The sequence below is a fragment of the Meleagris gallopavo genome, chromosome Z, assembly GCF_000146605.3.
Source record: "Meleagris gallopavo isolate NT-WF06-2002-E0010 breed Aviagen turkey brand Nicholas breeding stock chromosome Z, Turkey_5.1, whole genome shotgun sequence".
In the NCBI taxonomy this organism is placed as follows: Eukaryota; Metazoa; Chordata; class Aves; order Galliformes; family Phasianidae; genus Meleagris; species Meleagris gallopavo.
The window spans coordinates 3338520-3341377 of record NC_015041.2 but is presented as its reverse complement, the minus strand read 5'-3'; positions in this window follow the sequence as shown (position 1 = coordinate 3341377).

Here is a 2858-nt window from a genome sequence, read left to right as displayed (position 1 = left end):
AGTCAAAATGATAGATTATTTTTTTATTATTCTTTTTCTTTTCAATTCTAACTATTCCTCAGAGAAGATGTGACTCAAGTGAAATAATTTTTCCCCAAGAAAATAGCAGGGACTGAGTTTGCCAGAGAGCTTCTATAAAAATGGAAAAAGACAAGCTCTCATCTAATAATGTTCCTATTAATACACATTATGTCTGTGCTTTTGCTTTGAATATACAGTGACAATTAAATAATACAGTGATAGACAATTGATATTGTTTAAAAGACAACTAATTTTGGAGAAAAAATAAATAAATAAAATAATCCACTCTCCAGAATTCAGTAAAGATGAAAGATGCCCCATGAGATTTAAGATACAATTTGGTTGTGCATCTTAAAACCATATGGGTAAGTAGAAGGGAAGGCAATGACAAACTAGCCACCAACATCACATAATGGCACACTATAGATCACTCTATTCTTTTGACATATGCTGTTGTATCAAAAGAGATTTTTCTACATCCACATGAGTTATTTAAATTGCTCTTCCGTGCCAGAAGACTGAGGCTACTACAATGGTGGCCAGTGTAATATGGGATAGGATATGAAGTCCCCAAGTTGTGCTGCTCCAGTGCTGCAGGGTGGATTTTCTACTAATATTAATCAAGTGACACCCTAGCTAATTAATCTGCTGTCTAAATCAATTTTCCATCTGCAATATTCAGAGTACCATACATTGTATGGTAAAGACTGAAAGCCTTTAACTACAGAGTATCAGGATGCATTAAAATACTTGTGAATCAAAATGAAAACAAGACAGTTTTAAAATATCCATTGTGGACTGAAGATCAACTATAAAAGAATGTGATTTTGTAAGAATTTTCTTCATTTCTGGCAGTCTTATGAAACTAGCAGTAGTTCCATAATCTGTATGAACAGGACTACTGGCACTGTTTTCTAGGTCCTGGGGAATGCTTTTAATCTAACAAGGCATTGCCATTATTAGGAAGGCTGCAGTGTAACTACACCATCATTGCATTCTGTCAGTTTAGTTTTGCATGAACCATTTGGTTCATGACGCTCTAAATTTAGTACTGTGCTACAGATAAACTAGAAACAGAATAAATATTGTAAGAACAAAGCTGTCACAGAAACACACTCTGAGTGCTTCGACCCCATTCAAAGGCCCTTCACTATAATTGTCTCTGACAGAAGGCCTCTGTACAGTGAGTACTTTAGTTCCAATGACCTTAAACACAATTATCATTAGCCTTCTTGTTATACTGTCTCTTCCTTAAACTCAAATTACTGTGCTTCTCAGATGGATTTATAAAGGCAATTCAATACTGTAGTTAGAATAATCCTAGCTGTTTGAATCAATGCTGTGTCCTTTGTAAATAAAGCTGCACTCTGAAATGCATGCCGTAATAATTATATCCATAATTTGTTACAGTTACTGTAATAAATTTGACTATAGTAATTTGAATTATTGTTGCAAAGAACACGAGGATTACTTGATTATTTAATCAAGTAATAATTTATGCTGATAAATACATTAGGGCCATTCCTAAAGTTGGGGTTTGTTTAAGCCAAACATTTAAATAATTCAACAGTTGTTCAGAGACAATAAAGTTACTCTGACTTGAAAACAAAGCTCACTTACCATCTCTAAACTTGTAAAAACTTAAGAAAATAAAATAGAAGAAATGTATTTGTCTTTTTTTTTTTTCCCCACTGTTCTCAAAGCTGACAGCCTGCCAAAGGCAGAGAAAAAAGCCCTTGTCCAGACACCCCGAAAAGGATCAGACATTCTCGACCACAGATCCTATCACTGATTATTTTAATAGAGATTGGTTGTGGTTTTGTTTTGTATTGGGTCATTTTCATATCTAAAAATTAACTTCTAATTCAGATAGAAGCCAGGGAAAGTCAGTAGTCCTTGTTAATTACAGTTGTGAAAATAACTTGTAATGCTGAGGTTTTAGTTTTTCCTGTAACCATTATTCTTTTGCCTGTATAAGAAAGCAGGCGGGACACCCAATTTTTGAAAAATAATAGCTAGTGATGTCATTTCAATTTAGACATCTGAAAACTCAATTTTCAAAATGCATTTGATTTTCTCTTTGTATTAACTTACTGATAAATTTAATGGATTGTATGTTTGAAACTGTTTAGTTACACATTTCCAGACACTATTCTCATCACTGCAAAATCACAAAGGTCAAAATCTGTATCAGCAGCATGCATATTCTTTAGGGTTCACCAAAGCATCACAGCATCATTTATTGTCTTATTTTTTTCCTTTACCTTTTATTTTCCTTCCTAAATTTCTAAACAAATAAAATAATTTCAGTTGAAAAGAATCAAACATTGTTTGTGGAGGATAAACTTTGGATCAGTCTTTTGCTACATAAGCATATGTCTGAGATACCATAATGATAAAAGTCTATCTATCATTTACATGCATGTGTGAATACAGTGTGGCCTACTTAAGTATCCTATTTGCATCAAACCAGTCAAAAGTCTGTGTGATAAAATGTCTGAGCAGCAACTGTTTTATTTGTCAGCTGCAGTTTTGTCTGGGTATCACTGAAATGTCTTGGTGTCTTTCTCTCCACGAAACTCATAGGTGTTACTTATCTCCTAAAAGGAGCAGCAAGGAAAATTTGCTTATAATGGGGCTTGTGATGGAAGCAAAAATAATAAAAATAACAATAAAAATGCCAACAGCTATAAAACAAGCAGTGAAATTTATGATGTCTGGACTTGTAATTCCACTTCCCCTCAGGGAAAATTCCTTCTTTCATTGCCACCTTATCAGGGTGTCTTGATTTTACCCCTCAAGTGACAGAGAACTCACTTCAGAGACTGTATATATAT